The 24,277-nt window shown below is 51.4% G+C and overlaps 1 long non-coding RNA gene across 1 annotated transcript; it reads right to left on the bottom strand.

The window, feature by feature from the left end:
* Positions 1-19,304: 19,304 nt before the first annotated feature.
* LOC111149254 lies at positions 19,305-23,689 on the bottom strand. The gene is made up of 3 exons (XR_002640753.1): positions 23,562-23,689; positions 20,214-20,407; positions 19,305-20,126 (listed from the first exon to the last, which is right to left on the bottom strand). It is a non-coding gene; the product is annotated as an uncharacterized LOC111149254 (long non-coding RNA).
* Positions 23,690-24,277: the final 588 nt, after the last annotated feature.

Genomic DNA, 24,277 nt, shown 5'->3' with positions numbered 1-24,277 from the left:
CAGTGTGATTGTTCCCCCAAGAGTTTCAAAGCTTCTGCAGTCATCCAGCTGGTGCCCAGCCCTTTCTTTCCCCAGTTAGTCACCCAACCTCTCTCTCTTGACATCTTTTTAGCTACAGCAGATCATTTGCAATGGCAGGAGTATTCAACCATTGGTTTACCAGCATCTGGATAGATAGTGTAACATGATGACTAAGAGCCTGGGATTTCATGTCAGACCTTGAATCCCAGCCCTGCCACTCCCCAGCCATGTCACGTGGGACAAGTCACCTATCTCCAAGGTAGGGATAAGGGGGTGTTCATCTCAGGGTCATGTTGTACAGACCAAACAGGATGCTGCCCTTGAATTGCCCGCTGTGTAGAAAGCGTGCAGTATTGCTATTGTTTGGGGGTGTCTCTTTGTTGATCAATATTTTTATTCTTGTTTATTTATTCTTTTTCAAGTGTTTGTGGAGCACCTACTATGTGGCTAACACATTCCCAGATACTGAGAAGGCTGCAAAGAAGGGTAAACCTATTACTTCCATTAGGTAATTCACAATTGAGTCAGAAGGATGAGCCAGTGGAAGGGACCTGCACTTAGTAAGCACTGACTGTGTGCTAGGCACTAGTTATACACAGTCTCATTTAATCCTAAGAGCAGCCATTAAGGATTTGTTAGCTCCATTCTGTGGCCAAGCATACTGGGGTTCCCAGGGTCACCCATCTTGCCTAAAGCACCATGACTTGTGGATGAGAATTGATGCTTAAAGAAAAACCACCCATTCCACCCCCTGCCCACCCTCTGTTCACTGCTGCTCTGGGGGGGATGTCTCTCACCAGAAAGGACATGTACATCAGAGTGAGCCTCAGGACCATGGTGTCAGACACATTTCTCATTCTCTCTCTCTTCTGGCAGTACAGCATCCAAGAAGACTTCTCACTTTGGAGGGTCTGTCTTGTGGGTCTTGTGGGCACATCTCTCTCATCTTCTCAACGGTCTTCTTCCAGCAATTATCCCGTTTCCCTTCTGCATTATCAACTTCTCCTTCTCTACTGGATTATTCTAGGCTATATACAAAGGTACCTTAACATCACCAACTAAAAACCAAAAACTAAACTAAGTAGTATTGAAGTGGGGGGGCACCTGGGTGGCTCAGTCAGTTGAGCATCTGACTCTTGGTTTCCGCTCAGGTCCTGATCTCAGGGTCTCGAGATCGAGCCCCAGGTCAGGCTTCATGCCCAGCAGGAAGTCTTCTTCCTCCTTCTCTCTCTCCCTCTGCCCCTCCACCCTCACTGTCTCAAATAAATAAGTAAATCTAGAGGCCTTGGCGAGGAGTGAAGAAACTAGAGCCCTCCTACATTGCCAGTGGAGATGTCCACTGCTTCAGCAATGGTGGGAAACAGTTTGATGGTTTCTCAAAGAGCACACACAGAATTACCTTGGGACCCAGCAATACTATTCCTGGGTGTATACCCAAGGGACTTGAAAACAAGGGTTCAAATAGAACTTGTACTTGAATGCTCCCAGCAGCACTATTTACAGTACTTCAAATGTAGAAAGAGTCCGATGTCCATGAGTTAATAAATGGATACACAGTTACAGTCAGATATCCATGAGTTAATGAATGGATACGCAGTTGCTGTCTATCCACACCTGGATTACTCATTCAGAAAGGAATGAAGTCAGGATACATGTTTACAATGTGGCAGAACCTCGAAAACCTTAGGTGGAGGTGAAAACCCTAGACACCAACAGTCACCTGTCTCATGATTCCATTTGGATGGAATGTGCAGAAAAGGCAGACCCACAGAGGCTGGAAGCAGACTAGTGGTGGTCACAGGCCAGGGGAGGGGGCCAGTGGGAAGCCAGTACTTAATGGGTTGGTTTGGGGGAGATGAAAATGTTTTGGCGCTATACAGAAAAAGCAGACTCCTTTCTTCTTTGGAATTCCCTCCTGGTGCCTGTTCGAATCATGACAGCTCTCAGCATCATGGCTCCCAGTTATACCCCAGGCAGATGGCCCATCTTTCCCCGGATCCTGCTGCACAGCCTCCAGACAGTTGCCTGACTCTCCCCTTCCCTGTCTTTTGCAGCTGCTCTCCATCCAGTGGCGGGAGTGACATCCTCCACAAACACCCAGTCTCAGGGCCTACTCTGCTTACAGTCTCTGGTGACTTTCCTAGAACAGGTCCTGACATGCCCTTCCCTGTGCCCAGAGTCTGACCCTCCTCATCATTCATCCAAGTAATGCAAGAAGATCGAGGGGTTGGTCCCTCCTGGCCTGGGTTCCAGCTGTGGGACTTCCAAGAAGGTCTTGAAGGTCCCTGGTGACAAGGCCCATGTCTGCCTTTCCAACTTTTCACTCCACTCTCTCCTTTGGCCTGCACACACTCCTCACCAAGGCCTTCTCCCTTTCTTCCAAACAACACCCAGGTTCTGCCATCTTGGGGCCTTTGGACCTGCTGCTCCTTCTGCCCAGAGATCCAACCCCAAACCACTATAGGGCTGCTTCACTCTTGTCCTGCAGATCTTAGCTCACACATCTCCTTAGAAAGGCCTTCTCTCACCTCGCTGACTAAACCAAACCCACACGATGCCAGTCAGCCCGCCTGACTATCTGTCTGTCTCTCCCTGCTTCCCTGATGACTCCTCCTTGTCCCTGTCCATTCCCTCTTCCTCTCTCTCCTGCCTTCCCTCTTTCTCTCTCTTTCATTATCTTTTATTTTCTTCAACGTACTTAATACCTGACATTCTCTTTTTTTGTCTATTTGTTTCGGGGCTCCTGTCTTCTCTCCCCAGCAGAATGCAACCCCATGAGGGGCAGGGAGGGACCTTGTCTCCCGTCACTGCTGTCATCCCAGTGCCCAGAACAGAGTCCAGCATGCAGTAGGTCCTTCATGCATATTTGGTGATGAGCCGATTGGAGAAGCCGCCGTGCCCACTGAGCTCTCTTGCCTGCAGAAAGGTCCAGCGAGAGTGCTCGCCTTAGACTGGCTGCCAGGGGGCCCCACCAGCACCGGGCTCTGAGTCTGACCCAGAGCTGCCAGCGCCTCGGAGGAAGGGAAGCATTCTCTTGTAAGAATCTGGTGGCAACGGCACTCAGTGTCCAGCAGTAGGGGGTCAGGGACCTCCTAACCAAGTGGTTTTCTTGCTGCCTGCTTCCCACGTTCTCTGCATATTTCCAGAATCTGGATGCACAACCTCTCTGTGCATGCCTACAACACATTTGCTTGGTATCATTTTGGGCTGCCTGGAGCCCTTGGGGAACTCTTACTCTGACCTAAGGAGATGCGTGGGCACACCTCTGCTTAGTTTGATCACCATTTTGGAGTAAGTTCTAAATATCAACTTACTTAAAAAAAAATAAACAAAAACAAAAACAAAAACAGAATGGGAGTGGACTGTCTGGAGATTCAGCCCTTCCTCCTGGCTCATAAGTTTGGTTTAGGAGGAAAAAACAAGGCTCTGACACCCACCATGACTGCCCCCAGCCAGCCGTGTGACCTTAAACAATGCGGTTAACTGCCTTGAGCTCAGCTTCCTTGCCGGGATCATAAACATGACAACAGGTCCCTATGAGGGGATTAATAATGTATGGACCTAATACTCAACACCTGGCAGAGACTTGTCCATTGTACCCATTTTTAACACTTGTAAGCCAACCACTTATGAAATTCAGAAGATCCAAGTAAATATTTATACTTAGCTGTTCATTCAGAGTTCCTCCCAGCTTCTTGTTCAGTTGACCAGAGTCAAACAAACAAGAACGGAGCAGGTCCCGGGGAAATTGTGATCTCCAGGGAGACTCAGTGTGTGGCCCTTAGATGTCCAAGGAAGGGCTGTGGGCCAGATGCCAGTTGGCTCGGATCTTCCTGAGATGCAGAAGCGCTCATCCGAGCGGCTGCTGGGTTCTCTCCTGCCTCTCTGGCCGCCTTCCACAAATTCTTCCTTGGGGCCTCACCCTCACCCTGCTCAGTCCGCACTGGCTTCCTGGGTGCTCTGATCCCACCTGCCTTCTGACGACATCCCAGCCCAGGTGTCCCACGTTCCAGGCCAGCCCACATGACATGGGTGCTTGGTGCCTAATAGGAACTTCAGAATGAAGGTGACCCAATGAAGCCAATGAAGTGGCCAGGTCAGTTCCTAACAGAGCAAGCCCTTGGAGGGAGTCCTGTGTCCGAGGCTAGGGCAGGCTCCTTGGGCTGCACTCAACCAGCACACTTGAACGAATAACCAGCACCTCAAACTCACCCAGGTCCACAGCCTTCCACCCTCCCCGCTCCTCCCGCCCAAACCAGCTCCTCCACAGTCTTCCCGACCTAGTGAGTGGCATCGCCGTCCCACCTGCTGCCCATGCCCCGCCCCACAGATCCAGAATCCTACCACCTCCCATCAGTTCCTGCTCTTCAGCCCTAGTCCCAGCTGTCTTGGCAGCTCTGGGAGGAGTCAGTACCACCACATCCTGCCTGTTCTCCCCACCCCTGCCCCCCCCACTTTCCCACAGAGCAGCTCAAAGCTCTTTATAGTATAGGTTGGAGCTCGTCCCTCCCTCGCTCAGAAAATATCCCTCCCAATGGCTCCGACTCTCTCAGTTTAGGGTTATATTCTCAGGACTTAGCAAGGGCCTGAGACTCATACCTGACCCTTTCCCCTGCCTTACCCCCGCACCTCCCACTCTGGTCAGCTGGCTCCCTTGGTGTCCTCCAATGGTTCTAGTACACCCTTGTCTCAGAGCCTCTTGTGCCTGCTGTTCCTTAGCCCAGAACACCCTCCCCCAGATCTGCAAAGGACTCACAGCTTACCTCCCTCTGGCCTCCACCCAGATAGGACTCATTGGAGCTGGTCCCCCTACCCCTGATAAAAATGCAAGCTCATAATTAATCCCCTCCCCCATGGCCTCCATCTATCCTGCCCAGATTTTCCTTTGTCATGGCTCCAACCACTCCCTGCTGAGTATTTACCTGTTTGCTGATTTCTGTCCTCCAGCTAGAATGTGTAGCCCAGACAGCTGGGATTGGGTCTCGTGCTGGTCACCCTCCTTGTCTCCCTGGCTCCTGCTCCCACCTTCCCCGTCCTGCTCCTGCCCTGGGAAGCCGGCCTGAGGGATGGCATTGGCTGACTCCTTTGCAACTAGCTGTCAGCCCAAGAAAAGTGTGAGCAAGAGATCACAGGAAGATAAGGAAGTGGGTGCTTCTTCCCTGCTACCCCCACCTGCATGGCCAATTCAGCAGCTCTGGCAGTAGCTGTCCCTGAGTGGAGTCCCCAAGTGCAGGTCCTTGCAGGTGGCCTGCCTCCCCGCCTCCCTTCTCAATGCCACTTCCTTCCCTTGCCCTCAGGGCCAGCGGTAATGGCTCCGAGCCTGGCCATTCTTCATCTGTTCTTCCACCCCTACCCACAACTCTGTAAGTGCCTTGAATTGTCTGGGGTGGGTTTGGTTTCCTCCTGAAACCCTAGCCCAGCCATCCAGTCATGTTTACTGCTGTGCCTGGCACCTAGAATACAGTCTGAAACAGGGAGCTTGATAAATATTTGTAATTAATTAATTAGCTGATTAATTAATTAACAGAAGGATGAATGGGAGGAAATCAATATGCTACTCAAAGGAATGAAAAGATCAATGAATAGAGCCATTTTGCTTCTTGAAGGAAAGAATGAATTAAACCAATGAACTAACTTTCAAGGAAGCATTAAAAGAAAAAAAAAAATGAACAGAATCTGTGGGTTCCTTCGAATTGTGTGCTTAGCAGAGTTCTGAATCTGTCTCCTGGCTCTTACCTTGAAGGTTAATATAGGCCCTTTCTCCCAGCCAGACTGATGAAGGTTCTCAGATCCCCTTGACCTTGGAGCACCTTCCTGGCCTGGCCACACACCCTCTGAGTTGTGCCAGGAGCGTTTGGGCTCACCCTCTGACCAGAGGCAAAGACTCCTTCCTGCTCCAGGGACGCCCCCAGGATCCATGCCCCTGCACCCAGGAGAGGGAAAGCCCTGTGGCTTCTGCAGCAAGAAAGGAGCACCGGCCTATGAGGTTCCGCTCAGCCAGACTGCCCCGTTCACCCAGCTTCCAGCCAGCAAGCCATCCTTTCCTGGCCTGTGACAATGCTCAGGGTGGAGAAGCAACAGTGGACCTAGAAGGGGCACCCACAAGCACCTTAGCCTTCCAAAGTGGACAGTCACTCTCCTGGGTCTGCTGAGGCATGGGCCAGAATGTAGGGTCAGAGAGAAAAAGCCCAGAGCAGCACATCCAAGTGCGGGGGCGCCGAGAAGGCACAGGGAGTGGGGAGTGGACAGTCACCTGCGACTGCAGTCCCTTTCCTACTCTCTGTTTCCTGAGAAGCGGCTCTCAGGGACCTCTGAGCAAGCAAAGGCACTTCCTCCGTGAGGCTGGGGTGAGGAGGGCAGTTTCTCTCACCAAGTGAAGGGAAGCCAAGTTTTCCCTCCAGGGAAGGGAAAGTGACAGAGCCAGGGAGGGGCACCAGCGAGACTGACACCCCAGCTGATGGCACAGCTTTGCCCAGGCTGGCGGCACTTGATCTCTCTTTTCAACGTGCACAGCAGAATGACCTCCTGGGGCTATAAACGTCCCAGAGGTGGTGCTGGGGGTGCATTCTACCCTGAGAAGCAGCCTCTGGGAAGGCAATAAATAGATGCTTACTGGCTGCGTTGTGCCAGGCAAACTTTGTTCTGGAAAAGAAATCCACCTTCTCCTCCATTCATTTATTCATTTACTTCCTCATTCATTCATTCAACCCAGGCTTGCTGAGGTCATCCTGAGAGCCAGGCCTATTGTTAGTTGCTGGAGGTACAGAAATGGATCAGAGCAAGTCCCTCTTGAAAGGCGCTCACACTCCCAGGAGGGAGACAGACACACAGCAGCCCAGGGACGTGCTCCTTCACTGTTCGGCAGCCCAGTCCTGGTCCGAGACACTGTAGATAGAGCCATAAAATCACACAGACAGAGCTCCCTGTCCTCGTGGAGCTTGCATTCTCGGGAAGGGTGATGGACGGTAGACCACACATGTGATTAAATGATAGTTGATTAGATTAGATTAGATTAAATGATAGTTGGTTAGATTAGATTAGAGAGGGCCATCAGAAAACCATAAAGAAGGAGGTATAGAGGGCTATAGGGTGGGACATTGCAAATGTTTAAAAGATGGTTCTGGAAGCCCTCACCCAGAAGGTAACATGTGAGCAAAGACGTGAAGGAAGGGAGGGCTTGAGCCAGGTGGGCAAGTTAAATGGTTACAAAGTGTGTGTTACAAAGGCCACATACCCCAGAGGCTTACTCCACCACTGCCCAGAGGGACAGCTCTCTGGGCAGGAAGGAAAGGAGTTTCCAACGGAAGAGCAGCTCAGGGAGAAGGGCCAATAGGGGGAGGAGCAACCGAGTGCAGTGAGTGGGTGAGGAGAGTGACAGATCTTTCCAGAGAGGGAAGTGGCCAAAAGACGGGCTGGGCTAGTTGCCTGGACAGGATCCTATAGGCACAGGGTGTGATGAAGAGATTTGGGTGCTGACACTGGCCCCCTAAGTTCAAACCGCAGCTCCACACCTGCTCTGTGACCTTGAGCGAGTCTGTTGACCTCTGGAAGCCTCAGGGTTTGTTTTTTAACCCTATCCGTGAAATGGGAAGAATCACAGAACTCAGTCCATGGGATCAAGTGACTTGGAATTACATCTGTATTGTGTGTTCCTCCAAAAGAGCCTGGAGGGTGGACTGGAGCCAGGGACTGGGACAATGGAGCCAGGGACTGGTGGCAGGGAGGCACATCAGAGAGCTTGAGAATAAGAGTCTGCAAGGGGGGCACCTGGGTGGCTCAGTGGGTTAAAGCCTCTGCCTTTGCCTCAGGTCATGGGGTCATGATCCCAGGGTCATGGGATCAAGCCCCGCATCGGGCACTCTGCTCTGCAGGGAGCCTGCTTCCTCCTCTCTCTCTGCCTGTCTCTCTGCCTACTTGTGATCTCTGTCAAATAAATAAACAAAATCTTTAAAAAAAAAAAAAAAAGAGTCTGCAAGGTCCTGGGTTACACATCCCAGAGCAGGATATCTGCAGGAAAGTTTCTCAAGAACGTAGATTGCTGGTCCTGGCCCAGACCCACTGACTCCGAAAATCCAGAGGAAAGGTCTAACAAGCGGTGATTTTTAATAGGTGTCCCAAGTAATTCTAATTATCAACAAAACTGGCAAATGCCCAACACAGCTCCCTTTTTCTTACAGCTACAGAATGTGAGGTCCAGAGCCCGGGCCATGGAGGCTCGGCCACTGTGGCCACAGGAGGCAAGGCTGGAAGGCAGAGCCCTCTTTTCCCTGACTGCACTCCTCTCCTCAGGCTACATAACAAAGTACCCCAAACCAGGGAGTTTCAGACCATAGAAATTTCTAGAGGCTACAAGTCCTAGAGGTTAGAAGTCTAAGATCAAGGTGCTGTCTTGAAGGCTCTAGGGGAGGCGCTGCTCTGTGCCTTTCTCTTAGCTTCCGGGGTCATTGGCCACCCTTGGCCTTCCTTGGTATGTGGTTGCAACTCCAGTCTCCGTCTACGTCCCTTAGCCTTCTTCCTGTGTGTCCTCTCCTTATAAAAACACCTGTCATATTGGATCAGGGCCCACCCTACTCCAGTATGACTCTATCTTAACCAATTCCATCGGCGATGACCCTATGTCCAAATAAGTTCACATTCTGGGATGCTGGGGGTTAGGACTTCAACACATTTTTCGGGGGTAGACATGGTTCAGCTCACACACTCCCAAGCTTTGGCGGCTCCCCACATGGACGTGGTTCTGACCCACCTGATCCGGGAAGAGTTGAGGGCGCTGATGCTAAAATGAAATGGACAAAACAGGACTAATAGACTAAGAAACAACAAATGGGTGATGACTAAGAACCACCAAGTGGAGAGGGAGATGGAGTTGTGGGGGACATTTTCATTAGAGACTGTTGGACTCAATGTCCCTCTGAGTGTCTGGACTCCTGGCTCATGTGGGCACTTTTCCCACTTAGGCTTATCTTTCCAGGGCTGTGGCCAGGCAGCCCAGAAAGGATCCCCTCAGGCAAAGGTAGCATTAGTGAAGTGGGCATATGTCTTTGGGACCTTCTGAGCTCAGAGATGCTACTCCCCAGTGTCGCAGGTTGTTCGTGGGGAACTGGTGATGATAATGCAAATTAAATAATAACTGGGGGAAAATGGCATTTTTTGAGAGCTTTGCAATTTATAGAATGCCTTTGCATTTATCATCAGAGATAGTCCTCCCCAGAATTTTGTGGGGAACCCATGCATTATGTTAACAATGAGAAGACCAAAGGGCAGAGAGGTAACTGGGGGTCACACAGAGAATTCTAAATGAGTCACAACTGAACTGGGTTTCTTGGTTCTCAGCCCGGGCCTCTCCCTGCGTCTCCCATGACAAGACTTCAACGCTCCCCACGGCTCTTCCCTTCTACGGTTTCCAAAGTCATCCTGACCAGTCAGTCCACCCACCCACCCATCCATCAGTAAGTATACAAGTAAGTAAATGGCTATATTCAATAAAAGTATTATTTACTCCGGCTACTGGTTCATTTGCATCGTCTCATCTCTTTTCAAAGGCAATGACAACCCAGGACGCGATGGTGGCAAGTACCACCCCCGAGGTGGGAAGGCAGGAATAAAGAGCAGCCACCATCGCCCTTGGCTGGGGTTCTGCCAGACAAGACCCTGAGAAGGGATGCTCAAAGGAACAGAGGTCGCCCCCGCCCCCATGACAGGCTTCAACCGCCTCCCAGCATGGCTTCTTTCCAGCTAAGAGAGCCCACCACTTCCTGGAGAGCTCTCAAGCCAGGGTAACTGGAACTGAGTTCAACTGAGAGGCTCATTTTACAGGTGTCCGGGAGACCCCGAAGCGAGAGGTCGGTGCAGAAGCAAAGACGGGAATCAGTAGGCATTGCGTTGGTCCTGTGACAAGTAACCACTTGTTAGTATCGGGAGCCTACCCTGTGCCAGAGCCTGAGATACACTCTCGAGGGCCATCCCCCTGATCTTCCTGCAGGAACCCATTTTCGAAATGCAGACACTGAGGCTCAGAGGCTAAGTGGCTTGCCTGCTGCCTGTAGTGTAGACACTTGCCGGGGGCGGGGGGGTGGTCACTCAGCATATGCAGGCTTTCCTTCCTCTTTAATTTCTTTGCAGTCTCCCAGCTCCTACTGCGGCCAGACTGCAGGCACAGCAGGCAAAAGTTTTATGGAATTCTCCAGATGCCCATCTATGCCTTCTGGGCAGCAAATATTGGAGATTCTAGAAGGGAAGTTATTCACTGTCCCGCTACCCGTCTGAACACGAAGCTCACCTATGAAGTTACCACCCAGGAAACAGTCCTGCCACACAGACTCTCATAGTCTGTTCCTGGATGAGGCATTCAGGAACAGACTGGGCTTGTCTGTCTCCATCCTGTCCTAGGGAACTGGGTTGGACATGCCCCTTTTCCTTCCCCAGGGAGTCCCCAGGGCCCCCAGAATTACAGCCTCTCTGCCCCATGCTGCCCTGGAGTGAATGTTGGCTCAACACCTTTCAGGTGTCAAAGCGGTGTTTGGCTGGGGCACCTGGGTGGCTCAGTGGGTTAAAGCCTCTGCCTTCTGCTCGGGTCATGGTCCCAGGGTCCTGGGGCTCTCTCCTCAGCGGGGAGCCTGCTTCCTCCTCTCTCTGTGCCTGCCTCTCTGCCTACTTGTGATGTCTGTCTGTCAAATAAATAAAATTAAAAAAAAAAAGTGGTGTTTGGCTGACTTTGGCCGGTCAGCGTCCCCTTCCCTCTTCTGTTGGGCAAACTGCGGAGTGCTTCCCTTCCTCCTGGGCATGGCCTTGACCTTCACAAAATGAATGGCTCCTGAATGCCCTCCAGAGAACCAGGGCCGGCAGGCTGATGAGAGCAAAGATCTATCTTCCAGGTCTACCCCTTATGATTCTGATTTAATGAATCTGGCATGGGACTAGGCGTCTGAAATTTAACGAGCACCGACCCACCCCACCCGCAACTGATCCTGACATGTGGGCCTCAAACAGACCAGGGGCTTCTCTGTGTTTCCCCAGCTTCAGCCTCAGCTTGCCACCTTGATGATGCATTACTTTGAGTTATTTCTATTTTTCACCCGGCTTTGCCCTAAGCCAGCAGTACTCAGCCTTGCTGTTCACACGGAAGGAGCTTGCAGAATGTTGTATGAAATCTCAAAGCCAGACCCCTCTGTGGGCTGTGGCATTTGAAAAGCTCCCTGGGCGATTGTAAGGTATGGCCATGGTTAAGGACCACTGCCTTAAGCAATGATATGCATACAATCTAATGGACATTAAAGTATAGGCATAAACGTGTCAATAAAAGCATGCTCACGCACAACCAACCCCAAAGCACCCTGAGTTCCACGCTTTGAGAAACCCTAGTCTAAGAGGGAAAGGCACTTTTGGTCTCTGGGGTCCACGTCCAAACAAAGAATTCCTCTCACTGAGACTCCGAGATGTACTACACTTCCCCGGGGTCACGGCACGTGAATGACCTCGTGATTCCACAGCATTGTCCCCCACTGCGGGACATCGTTATCATCCCTAGTTTACAGATTTGGAAACTGAGGCTGAGAGGATCAAATGCTGGCTCTCCTGTTCCTGGGAAGTTCGTTCAGAGAGTCTGATGCCTGCTTCCCAGGTCCTGAAGAAGACACTTTCTCCACCATTCCAGGGGCTGAGAGGCGAGCAGCCCTGCCTTCTTGGGGCGCCGGACTGAGGGCCGACAGGACTCTAGACGTGTACTGGTTTGTGCCAGCAGCCAAGGAAGAGGCTTGCCAAAGGATGGGTGTCATGGGTCAAGGGCGTGTGGTTGAGCACCACCCTCCACAAACAGGCCAGTTTCACCACGCTACCCCTGCAGTGGTTTCAGGCCTCCCTTTGGTTTCTTCTAAGATTAGAAAAGAGGAATAAAATCTCATCTCCTTAAGAAGTCAAGACTTCGCCTGCATTATAAAGATCAGATTTATCATTATTCAGTCATTTGTGTAGCTAATTGGCTGGCTTACGACCATTAGGTCCTGGCAAATCCTAATTGCACAAAAGCACTTTGGAAACAGGCTGCTTCGCTTGCTGATCCTAAGTAATTAGTTTCGGATTTCCTGACTTGCTAAAGACCAGTGAGACACGCTGTGTATTTTCCAAAGCAAGGAAGGAAACCTCCCTGCTCCCAGGTGGTCCACAACGGCCCTGTGTTTGGAGGCTCATGCTCTGGGGGTTCCAAAGCACCTCCTTATGGACAAAAGAAGATGCTGACAGGAATCCACCAAACGTAGTTTGTTTCCAAAGGAAGCAGTGGATGCTTCTGGTTATGCAATCCTAAAATATCAGCCCTCGCAATGAAGGGAATCAGGGGAGTCATGACACAGAACTTCATTTTGGAGATGAAGAAACAAATGAGTCAGAGTGACGTGGCTAGTTAGCAGAACCGGAGGGGGAAGATGCCACACTGCCTGAGGCTGACTTGATTCTGGATTCCCAGCGACACGGACACTGAGATGAATAAGGTTTTGCTCCTGTCCCCTAGGAATGCACCATGGGTGGGGGTGGGGGACGGTCACAGACATAGAATATTCCGACACACTTTAACAGAGGCAAAACAGGGTTCTGAGAGGAGGCATGCAGCTGGACTGTTTGGGGTTCACCCACTCATCCATTCCTTTATTCACGCATTCCTTCATTCAACTGTGTACGTCGAATACCTGCTCCGTGTCAGGCCCGTTCTGTTCTAGGAATTAGGGCCCCAGAATTGAACAAGACAGAAAGAGCCCGATTTCCTAGCCCTCACACATAATGGGGAATCAGACATGACACAACTGCCCAGTCATGTAGATGTTTAGGTGCAGTTACAGAAAATTCTAGAAAATGGTGTAAGGTGGTATGAGAGGCAACACCAGAAAATTCTGACCTCAGCTTAGGAGTGACCATTAGTCAGACATGTGTGGAGGTGGGATGGGGGTGATGTACCTGTCCAGAGGGAAGGGGCAGCAGGGGGGAAGGCCCAGGCTGGAAGGAACTTGTGTGTGAGGGTTTGAGGGACCACGGGGCTGGGCCTGGCCTGCCTTGTAGATGAGGTTAAGGATGCGGGGTTGAATCCTAAGAGGGATGGGAAGGATTGAAGATCTCTAAACCTGGGCAGGCGGTTGAGCGGGATGACAAGCTCGGCGTCTCAAGCAGCCACGTGGCTGGGGTGTTAGCCCTGGGAGGATGAGGGAGGACACAGTCTTGACTGCATGAGAGATGATGGAGGTTTAGAAGAGGGTGAGGCAGGCAAGAGTGACTCACTCACACGGTGGTTCAAGCATCACAGGAGATGGTGCATGCCTCTGGCACAAGGGGAACAGCAGGGCTGGCTTGGCTGCCATCACCATGAGGCCTGTGTCCTCAGATTGGGCTGAGGAGGCACCAGGATGGTCCTTTAGACTCTCTGGGAAGGGTCCTGTGGGAATGAGAGCAGCGCAGAGACTGGCTGGGGACACACTGGGCAGGGCTCCAATTTTGAGGGCTTAGCCCTGTGACCCTGGACAGGCCACAGAAGCACTCTGAGCTACAATTCCCTTTTTTTGGAAGGGGAAATTCTAACCTCTCTGAGCAGGACAAGAGTGGCCATGAAGTAAGACTCAGAATGAGGCACGGTGGAGCATTTGAGGAAACCTTACCCCCACCCCTCCAACACACACACCCCAGTTTTGGTGACACATTCTCTCCATCCTCTTCGAGTGCCCATGAGTCTCTGAATGTCTGACTCAAGTTCCTCCTTTCGTCCTGTGCTCCATGATAATTGAGATTCGTCATTCTTGGCTTATCATAACTGCCTCGAGTGTCTTGTGTTACATGATGTTACTGGAAATCCCTAAGGTTGTTTGTCTGGCAACAGATGAGACGCGTAAGTCAGGTGTGTCTCTGTGAGACCCCACACTGTCCCCCAGTCCTGGTGTGCCACTCCCACACGGCTTTGCCGGAGATCAGTGTCCACCTAGCCGTGGACTGCCTCCCTGTGTCTTGGACTGAGGCTGAGTGGATCCGGAACTCGCTTCTCCATCCTCTCCCTTATCTCTGGGTCACAATCATCTCTCTAAACTCAACCTAAGTCTTGCTTTTTTTTTCCCCCCAAGGAACCCTCAACATCAACCCCAAAATCTTCTGGTTATAGTATTTCCTGCTTTAAAAATGGAGAAACTAAGGTTCAAACCTTTGGTATACCAAAAGCCTAAATTCTTCAGCAGAATACGTGAGTCTTCCTCCCCTTGGCTTTGCCGTTCCTGCCTAGCCTGCAGGAACCAAGAAGTAGCAAAGGCAGGGTTTTGAACTGTCCCTCCCCCTTCCCCTCACCATGGCCTACATCATGAATAAATCCTACCACTCTCTCCACTGGCCCAGTTACAAGCTTTCATGGGACCCAGGCAGCCAAGCTGCTAACTGTGGTGCCACCTGTTAGCCCTCCCTCAATTCTGCGATGTGTGTGCATCTGTCCTATTCCTCTGCCTTCTCTGCTGGTCACACAGAGGAATGACTCCTTCATCCAGTCCCAGGTGTCTGCACCTGAGGTTGCCAGCACAGAGTCCCTCCTGAGCCCAAGGACTCAGGGATGAATTTGAAATGGCAGTCTTCTCCTTTACTGATTGGCATTTTTAATCACAATGGAGGTGGTGATGAGAGCAGAAAAGGGGAAAATATGAAAATAGGATAGATGTCTTCTCGAGCAAGTTTCTGGACCAGCCAGTCCCACAGCCCGGCTCAGTAGGGGCCAGGTACTTCCAAAAGGTTAGCGTTCCTAAGATATATTCACTGAGAAGCTCTGAATGGCCATAACCTTTCTCCAGCTCTAAGGGACCGAGTCTTTGTTGGTTTTCAATGAAAAGGATTGGACTGTGATCTCTGGCTAACATTCACCAGTAGGGTCATCCCAGTAGACCATCTGAGGCATCCAGAACGTGTTGTTCTAAGGATCCACGTGTCCCTCCCAGCCGACCATGGTCAGGGCAAGGGGTGTACTATTGTTATCCAATATGGAGCATAACAGTTACGAGCACAGAGGTGAGAGAGAGCTGCTTCTCGGCTGCTCACAACTTTGGCACTATGGGAAATTCCCCTGGACCAGCTTGGTTTGCTCAGGCTGCCATAACAATGACACTCTAAATGTGTGGCACAAACCACAGGAATTTGTTTCCTCACAGCTTGGGAGGCTGGAAGTCTGAGATCAAGGTTCCAGCAGGGTTGAGTTCTGGGGACAGCTCTCCTCCTGGCTTGCAGATGGCTGCCTCCTCAGGGTTTCGTCAGCTGGCGGACAGGGAGAAAGGGCAACTTCTCTGATGTCTCTTCTTAAAGGACACTCATCCTATCGGAGCAGAGCCCACCCTTATGGCCTCTGGAAACTTAATCACAGCTGTAAAGGCCGTATCTCCAGGTAGAGTCACAGTGGGGGTCAGGACTTCAACAGAGGAACTGGGGGGTTGGGGAGGGCGCACAGATCCAGTCCACATCACCGGCTGACCAAGCAAGAGCGTAATCGGAGCTGATGTACCCACGATCGTGGGTACATCAGCTTGGCAAGGGTGTAAGCCCAAATGATCCACTGTTGACCTGCAGCCACTCAGAGGTGGCGTGAGAGATGACAGCTGGGGAACGGCTCCCATGGCCAGAGCTTCGGGCGGTGCATCTGGTCATCCACTGTGTGGCCGGAGGTTGGGGTGTGCAGTGTGACGCATGAGGCTCTCTGGAAGCTGGCCCTCACAGGTAACTCTCCAGCCTTGCATCTCCTGGCCTTCCATCCATGCTGCACGCACCGTTTCCTCCTTCCCTGGATAGTATGAGTCCTTCCCCAGACTGTGCCTCGGCCCAGATCCCTCCTCCACATGCTGCTCATGCTTCAGGACTCAGTTCAAATGTCCTTTCTTGGAGCAAAGCCCCCTCCCCCGAATCAGTGGGTGTTCCTCTGCTTGCCTGGTTTTCTATTTAACATAAATGTTGGTTTTGTGATGCATGCTACAGTTCATTACAAACTCTATTCCTGACCAGATCACATGCACTTTGAAGGCCAGCACATCTGTAGGCTGACTGCTTGAAATTTGTCTTTCTGATTCAGAGCACTTTCCCAAGTTCAAACTTTTTCCCCCATCCTGGGTCCCCTGTTGCTCTATTATCCCAGTAAGCAGCTCTCCAAGCATCCTTCAGCAGCTAGAAACCTTGGCAGCTTCCTGGTTCCTTCTGCTTCTTTTTCATCATGCATCGTTCTCATTGTGCATCCATAATGCTCACCGGCTCTAGATCCAAACTACCTCTCAGCATCCCCTCATCTGTCACCTGGCTGCCACCTGCTCTCAGCACCTCTCCTGCAGGGTCAATGCCAGCTTCCCATTGCACTGCAAGGATGCTCTGCACTGTCCCCACACCCTGCCTTTCTTCCCCATCCAGCTGCTGGTTTGCATCCTTCCTGGGGCTTGTCACCCTTAAGATCATTCTGTCGTCTGGCGTTTGCTGTCTCCCCCAAACAGGGACTGTGTGTCTGTCCCTGTCACCGCTGTACCCCCCCCAACAATCAGCCCAGTGTCTGACTCATAGAAAGTGCTCCACAAAATCTCAGTGACCTAGTGCTAAAGGCGCAATGAAAGGCTGGTTGAGCTATTATGGGAACGTGCTCTAGAGTGGCACTCGGATGAGGACAGGACCAGCCCACAACACGAGAACCAAGCACCAATACTCATGTTTCCAAGCACCAATCCTTGAAGTCAGACGTAGTGCTAATATGTGCAGCGCCAGAGGCAGAGGAAGGAGAGGCAATCTGTGCAGTGAGGAGCCTGCACAGAGGTGACCTTCCTTTGAGGGTCTGTTCCAGCGTGCCGTCTGGAAATCATTGGCAGGTGCATGGCTATCTTGGAATAGTACTGAGAGCAGAGCCAAGGTGCTCAGCCAGGACATTTTAGACCGATTCTTTCCGTGCAGATTGTCTACTAGGAGGCCAAGGAGGACACGGGGAGCTCACCCCATTAGCCCATCCAGTGAGCATCTGACAACTTCCCCCGACCCAATGCTTCCCTCCCCTGATGCTTCACGATCACTCCTTCTCCTCTCCCTGTTTTGCCCTATTTAAATGCTCACATACAAAAACGGAAGCCTGCCTACTTCCTAGGGAAATGTTGCAAGGGCTTCAGAGAACCAGGGTTCCATGTGTACTGTTGGTCATGACACTGGTCTTTCTGTCTGTCGGAGGCACGCGTCTGCTGAAAAACACTCTGTTCCTCTGCTGGGTTTTGGTGGTGGAGCAAGATGGGAACACAGGGAGACAAAGAAAATCTTAGAGTCTTTCCCTCTTTTGTCTGGTACTGTTTTCTCCTAATTCTGATTTTTAACATTTCATTAAAAAACCCATCTTGATCTTCTAAGAGTCAAGTTAAAAAAAAAAAAAAAAAAGAATATGTTTTTATTATAAGAACCAACTGCAGGGCCCCTGGGTGGCTCAGTCAGTGAAGCGTCCGCCTTCGGCTCAGGTCATGATCCCAGGGGTCCTGGGATCCATCCAGCCCAGCGGGAAGCCTGCTTCTCCCTCTCTTCCCACCCCCAGCTTGTGCTCTCTCTCTCACTCTTTCTCTCAAAATAAATAAATAAAATTTAAAGAGAGAGAGAGAGAGAGAGAACTAACTGCATAGACTAAAAGCCGGGGGTGAGAGGGGGGGTTGCCAAGGGACATCACCAGTTTTCCTTCCTGTTTTTGTAAAGAAGAAATCAGGAAACCCAAGCCGACAAATGGGGCCCATTGTCTGAAGTCACGAGGGCAGACTTGTTCCAGGGCCTGCTGAGCTCAGCCCCCGCACTTCTGGCCATCAACGGACAGCGAAGGCGTGGCTTTCCCAGTGACAGCCACATGCCGCTGGCCTACATGCCTCACTCACGTCCCCGAGCCCCTGAGCGCCCGGCAAGGGCGCCAGCAAGAGCCCACGTCTGAGCAAGGAAAGCCTGAAGAAGGTGTCAAAGTCACACACAGGCCGAGATGAGGAGAGACTCTAAGTCAGATCTGCCGGGTGCCAACGCCTGGGGGCTGGCCCTCCCCCATGTCTTTCCCTTCCCCATTCAAGCATCTGGAGCCAACGCTGGCTGGATTTTCCCAGCCCACATCGGGTCAGCTGAACCCACCCTGTCTCCTTGCCAGGGCAGCGTCTCAACCCCGCCTCCTTCACTTCCCTCTTAAAGGAACTCACCACCCTTCCTCCCACGCCTGCTTCTCAGGATCCTCTGGCCACCCTCACAGGGTCCACGTGCCACACACAGCATCCCACACTCTTTCTGGGGCACTGATCCCTCTAGGGAACACATGTGCAATCCCCCAACAATGACACATGGCTGACAATCCTTTGTTAATTGTCTTGCAGACATTACATCTTATAACAACCGTAGGAGGAACACCTTCTCTATCCACGCCCGTCGCCAAGAAAACCAAGGCTCAGGGTGGTTCTGTGATCTGTCCAAAGCAAAGTTATCCTGGAGCAGAGCAGAAGCTAATTCAGGCTAGTGGTTCTGCCTCACAGCACAGCCTCCCAGGCTAAGTCCTGCTTCCTGCAAGTATGGAGCCCAGACTCAGACAGCCTGGGCTCCTGGTCCAGCTGTGTGACCTTGGGCAAGTTACTTAACCTCTCAGGTTTCTGCTCCTTTGCCTATAAAGCAAGATGATAAACACCCCACCTGCTTCATGGGGTTGCTGTGAGGATTAACTGACACAGAAAGAAAATCCTTAGAATGGTGCCTGGCAACTGGGCTCAGCATATGCTTGTTGTTAGTTTTCTTTTAGGAATTTTTATGATGCAAAACGTTATCAGGGGCCCAGGTAAAAATCTCAACTGAAGTCAGAAATCTAGGAGGTCAGAATGACTCCTCTACCGTCACTCCTTCCAGACTTCTTTTTTCTGTAATCTTATCTGTTCTCCTGCTTTTATCTGGAACAAAGGAAGGAATACAAGATGGCAGGAGCTGTGAGAGTGACAGGAAAGAAGGGTTTTCGTTAATTCTGCCTCTTCTTTCCTGTCATGAGAGGGTGGTCAGGCAGACAGATACACTGATGTAGGAACCAGTATGTGAGTCTCAGCTTTGCCATTTACAAGCAGTACGACCTTGTGCCAGTTACTCTGCTTCCCTGAGCTTCAGCTTGTTCATCTGTAAAATGGGAGAAATGGTACCAGCTTCACTGGACAAATGGGAAATCGTTACCCTGGGACGGAGACCCAGACGGCCTTCAGCTCAAGGAAAGTACAGCAGCGAATGTGCTCCTAGCTGTCCCCTTGTGGGGACAGATTACTGGGCTCTAGATAGTAATGAGTTTATTTAACTTGAGAAAGTTTGCCCCAGCCACATCCCCACCAACACGGAGCATCGCCTGCTGAGTCATCATGGTCCCAAACCATAGATCTGCGGGTCCCTTGCACACGGGGACCTGCCCTCACCAGTGAGTCACCCAGTTTCCCAGCGCGACCAGTCAAACAGGTGCCCTAGTTTCATCTTCAAGCCTCTGGGAATTTGCTTCGGTGGAAATTCTCCTTAAAGGATCGGTCAGGCTTCCTGTCTCTGTGTCTATGATTTGCCTGTTAATATCCTTGTCTATTCCCCCGTCCCCACTGCTGTTTTTCTTGGGAATTTCCAGAAGTCCCTTGTGCATCATGGGGATACAGTTGATCCTCCGAGAATGCAGGTTTGATCTGTGCGGGTCCCCGTTGACAATTCTGCAAACATAGCTTCTCTTCCTTAGGAATTTCTTAGTAACATTTTTCCAGCTTACTCTATTGAAAGAGTACAGTATATAATTCATATAACATACAAACCATGGGCCAATCGACTACTCATGTTATCTGTAAGGCTTCCAGTCAACAGTGGGCTATTCGTAGTTAACTTTGCGGGGAGTCAAAAGTTATGCGTGGATATTCAACTGTGCAGAAGGGTCAGCGCCCTGACGGGCCCATGGTTCAAGGGTCGACTATAGTCACACATCAGTTTCAGCGATGACAAATACTTTGCTCCCATCCGTCATCCACGGATCAGTCCCTGGTGTCCTCGCATGAGACAGACATCCTGTTTTGATGTGATCTCGTTCATCAGATCACAGAGGTTCCAGCTTGTTAGGATGCCTCTCCAAGAAGGGACCCCTGCAATGGAACAGAACATTCTAGATGGGATCCAAGCCATGTTGTGAGACTCGGTGGGACTGGATCTGAAATCGAAATGCGGAATACCTTGCCTTCGGTCCATGTTTTACGCCAACTTGCTGGTTCCCGCTTGCAATTTCAGACTGTTGAGGCTGTTTACTTTTGACGCTGAAACTGCACAGCATTCCACCATCACAACACCTTCATGACCTTACACACTGCGCTCCAGGCGACATCCCTGGTAGGTCGTGATGAAGGAGAAGCACTTTCCAATCTGCGTCCTGTAGACACAGTACAATGTGTGATGACTGTTCCCCATACTTGCCATGTGCTCTTGGTCCCTTCCCTTTTCTGAGCCTCCTCTCTATCCAGGGGGGCAACGACGGCGGCACCTGTGTCGTCAGGCTCCCGCGAGTGGCAAGTGTGTTATTACCTGGAAAGGTATGCCTGGGGCACAGGAAAGGCACGAGCTGAATGTCTGCCATGATCATTAGCATTACGGTAGCGCTATTTGTGCTGTTTAAGGAGTAGTGAATGGAGTTGCAAAGACTTGAAGTCACTTGTCCCAATCGCACTCCCCGTGACAGCAGAGTCGAGGCTGCGAGCTCCTCAGACCCCACGGCTGATGCCCCTTCCATCCCGAGAGGTGTAGGCGAGCTGCAGTCTGCCTGTTTACCTGGCCTTCCCTGGGCTTTGTGTTGGCATCTAAGGGCATAGAGGATCTCTGCTCCCCGTGACAGGCACTCACCCGTTGGAAGGGAGTGTCGTGTACCCCTGACCCAAAGGACCTCTTCTCCAAGCTCACTAGCCCTTTCCCTTAAAGAGCCCTCAGGCCAAAGGGAAGCCACTGGTTTTCCACGTGCACACCCATCCTCCCTCGGTCTCAGTCAACATACACACGGGCTTAAGCCAAGAAGCTAACCCTCCTTGTTCCCTCACTGCTCCTCTCGCCCAACATAAACTCTGCTGTGGGCTCCAGTGGTATGACCGACCCCACTGCTGCCTGTTCTGCTCACTCCATGCTGGCCATCCCCACCTTCTCCTGCACCCCTTGCAGTGTCTCTGTCCTGCTCTCCCTGCCTCCCCCTGTCTCCCTTGCAATCCACTGGCTCTCAGCAATAAGACTGAGCATTGTATCTATTATTATTTTAAAGATTTATTTATGTATATGAGAGAGAGAGTTCTTATGCATGGGGGTGGGGAGGGGCAGAGGGAGAGGGAGAGAGAAGCTCAAGCAGACTCTGGGATGAACATGGAGCCAGTCTTGGGGCTTGATCCCAGGACCCTGAGATCACGACCTACACAGAAATCAAAAGCAGATGCTTAACCGACTGAGTCACCCAAGTGCCCATATTTATCATTATTTTAAAAATATGTTTATTTAGCCCTTTATGTTATTTCTGCTGATACCTTTCTGCTTTAGTAAGATGCCTGGATACAGGGTTTTGAGACCACCTGTGTGTTTTTAAGCAGGCTCTACGCCCAGTGTGGTGCTTGAACTCATGACCCGGAGATTGAGAGTCACACCCTCTACTGACTGAGCCAGCCCGGAGCTCCAAGACTGAGCATTTTGAATGTCAGCCAGAGTGTGCTATTACCCTTCCTAAAATACCCTTCTGTGGTTTCCCATTTTCCTTAGATTTCAACCCAAGCCATTTGGCCAACGATGACCCATTGATCTGACACCTGCACTTGTCATCAGCCTCGTCTCCCTCCTCTCTTCCCCTTGTCACCTTACTCCAGCAACACAGCTGGCTTCTCCCAATCCCCTAACCATGCCTCAGGGCCATGGTGCTTGCTTCTCCCTCTGCCTGGAGCTCAGCCTCAGAATGGCTTTCCTCCTCCATAGTCCGTGCTCTGCTCAGACGTTACCTCTTCAGAGGCTTCCGGACACCGTGAGGCTGAAAACTGTCACACTGTGCACCATAGCTTTCCATCCCTGGACCACACTATGCGTTCTCTATCATTTATTAAAACTTGGGACGTAGGACTCCTTCTCTGTATCTGTCTCCTCTCTAGGAGGCACACCCCCTACGAGAGAAGAGACCACCTCTGATTTGTCCTAGGCATGCTTTGCACAGCCCAGGACCTGGTGGTGCGCAGCACGATTCTCTCCCCACCCCTGATTCCTCTCGTGAATCCCGGGAACCTGTGGCTGTGTTAGGCTGCATGGCCCCGGGGGAATTAAGGTCACAGACAGAATTAGAGTTGCTAATAAACTGGCCCTAATATAGGAAGATTATCTAGGATTATCCAGGCAAGCCCAGTATAATCCCAAAGGTCCTTTGAAGTGGAAGAGGGAAGCAGAAGAGAAAGAGTCGGAGAGACTCCGTGGGATGTGGGAAGGACTCTGTCCCTCCCCCGCCCCATTCCCCATCCCTCCACCTAGAAGATGGAGGAGGGGCCCTGAGCCGCAAGGGAATGAATGCTCTCCTTGAGAGCCCCCCAAAAGGACCGTGACCCTGCTAACATCTTGATTTTAGCCTGAAGGCACCCATGTCAGACTTCTGACTTCCAGAACTGTAAGAGAGTAAATGCGTTGGGGTTTAAGCCACTGAGTTGGTGGGAATTCGCTACAGCGGCTACGGGAAATGCAGCACTCTGATTTGCCGGTTGCATCATGAGTAAGTGAGTCCATAGGGTCTTATATCTCTCTATCAACTGGTCCCTGTCATTCCCCTGGCTGTCCTAGCGTGTGGTGTCCCGGGCTGACCCAGCTCCTCCCCGGAGCCTGACGGGCGGGAAGGCCCGCCTCTCCTTCTAGCTCCTCCCTTCCAGCTCTTCCTCTGATCAGCGAAGGCTCCCAGTCTCTCTCTAGTCTCGAGTTTCCAGTTGAGTTAAAGGCAGCACCCAGCACTTGTCGCGTACAGAGCTCTCTGTGAATTGGAAGGCTTCCCTGGGTATTCACGTGCCCCTCCAACCTGTGTGTCGGACCGGCTTCTGTGCCCTTGGTCAGTGTGCTGCTTGCCATCCATGTCAATGCAGTGCTGCGTTTCTGGTTTTCTGTGTTTTGCATGTCCTCCTGGAAACATCCTCTGGGGTGTCAGCTTTCTCAGCCCTGTCCCTCTGTCATCCCATTGGCTTCACGCGACCACCTTAGGTGTTTTCCTATCCCTGTTTTACAGACGAAGGGGCTGCAGTGTTGCTTGCTTATCACTAATTCACCTTTTGCACTTCTTTGGGAACGTTCTACTAAACCTTGCTGAGCGTGAGCTGTCTGCTTATGTTGGAACATCCCCCCATGGCTGTCACCCCCTGGGATGCAGCCCTGTTGCTCCTGAGAAGTGAGGATGTGAAGCTGTGTGCAGAGACAGAAAGAGAGAGAGAGAGAGGGAGAAGGCCAGAACTCTGGCTGCCTAGCTCTGCCCACTGGGCCCCCCAGTACTTAAAACAACAGCACAAACCACAGCCACAAAACACAAGACAGCCACTCACCACCTCTGGTCTCGTGCTCAGCCCTTGCCGTCTCTGGGAGAGCTTCTGAGCTCATGGCCGCTTAGGAGCCTAATTCGAGCCACATCGCGCCTGTGAGGTTCCCACTGGCCGGACTCCCAGTCCTCCCTCCACATAGGGCTGGTCTCTCAAGAGCTTCCCTGAAGCTACTTGGCCTTTTCCGTGATATTTGCCCCGCCTGTTTGTCCAGTCCGCCTGTTAGATTCCAAGGGCCTCTTTCGAGCTCCTTCCTGATGTGACTGCAATCCCCCTCCTTTCACCGGGTGAGAAGTTAATTTCCTTAACGACTATTTCCCCATCCTAACCAGGGTTTCGCAACCTGGCAGTCTTGCCTTTTAATGATAATTCTGTGTGTTTCAGGATGTCTTGTGGCATCCCTGGCCTCTCTGCCCACTTGATGCCAGTAGCACCCTTGAGCCCTCAGCCCCCAGCCCCACCCCCCCACCCCTGTGACAACAATAAAAACGTCTCTGCACATTGCCGAATGTCTCCTAAGGGGCAAAATCACCCCAGGCATAATTCTGCCTTCGTGCATCTGTTTCATGTGGACTGAGTGATCTGTATTATTCTCCCCTAGACTGAAAATCCATGCCTCTGTATCACCCGTTCTCTAGTTGTGGTTTCCAAAGAAAAACAAAAGTAGGGTGCTTTACTTATGACTGTGTTGAACAAGAGGTCAGCTTCCATTATGGTAGTGA

Source organism: Enhydra lutris, unplaced genomic scaffold (genome assembly GCF_002288905.1).
Source record: "Enhydra lutris kenyoni isolate GAN:26980312 unplaced genomic scaffold, ASM228890v2 scaffoldscaffold21, whole genome shotgun sequence".
Taxonomy (NCBI): Eukaryota; Metazoa; Chordata; class Mammalia; order Carnivora; family Mustelidae; genus Enhydra; species Enhydra lutris.
This window is presented reverse-complemented; position numbering and strand designations above follow the sequence as displayed.